Genomic DNA, 519 nt, shown 5'->3' with positions numbered 1-519 from the left:
CCGTATCGTTATTTTTCGTCACTACCTCCCCGTGCCGGGAGTGGGTAATTTGCGCGCCTGCTGCCTTCCTTGGATGTGGTAGCCGTTTCTCAGGCTCCCTCTCCGGAATCGAACCCTGATTCCCCGTTACCCGTTACAACCATGGTAGGCGTAGAACCTACCATCGACAGTTGATAAGGCAGACATTTGAAAGATCCGTCGTCGGTGCTAGATGACCATACGATCAGCACAAAGTTATTCAGAGTCACCAAAGCCGACGATGGACGAACGGACAAGCCGTCCGCCACCGATTGGTTTTGATCTAATAAAAGCATTCCTCCCATCTCTGGGTGGAATTCTGGTTTGCATGTATTAGCTCTAGAATTACCACAGTTATCCAAGTAATGTTTTGTACGATCTAAGAAACCAAAACTGATTTAATGAGCCATTCGCGGTTTCACCTTAATTCGGTATGTACTTAGACATGCATGGCTTAATCTTTGAGACAAGCATATGACTACTGGCAGGATCAACCAGGGA

General features: G+C 47.2%; 1 non-coding gene across 1 annotated transcript in view; it reads right to left on the bottom strand.

The window, feature by feature from the left end:
• The window catches only part of LOC143306281 (small subunit ribosomal RNA), a 1,923-nt gene extending 1,404 nt beyond the window's left edge, over positions 1-519 (bottom strand). The window contains exon 1 of the ribosomal RNA XR_013063724.1: positions 1-519. This exon is cut by the window's left edge and continues 1,404 nt beyond it. This is a non-coding gene — a ribosomal RNA (small subunit ribosomal RNA).

Source organism: Osmia lignaria, unplaced genomic scaffold, assembly GCF_051020975.1.
Source record: "Osmia lignaria lignaria isolate PbOS001 unplaced genomic scaffold, iyOsmLign1 scaffold0006, whole genome shotgun sequence".
Lineage (NCBI taxonomy): Eukaryota > Metazoa > Arthropoda > Insecta > Hymenoptera > Megachilidae > Osmia > Osmia lignaria.
This window is presented reverse-complemented; position numbering and strand designations above follow the sequence as displayed.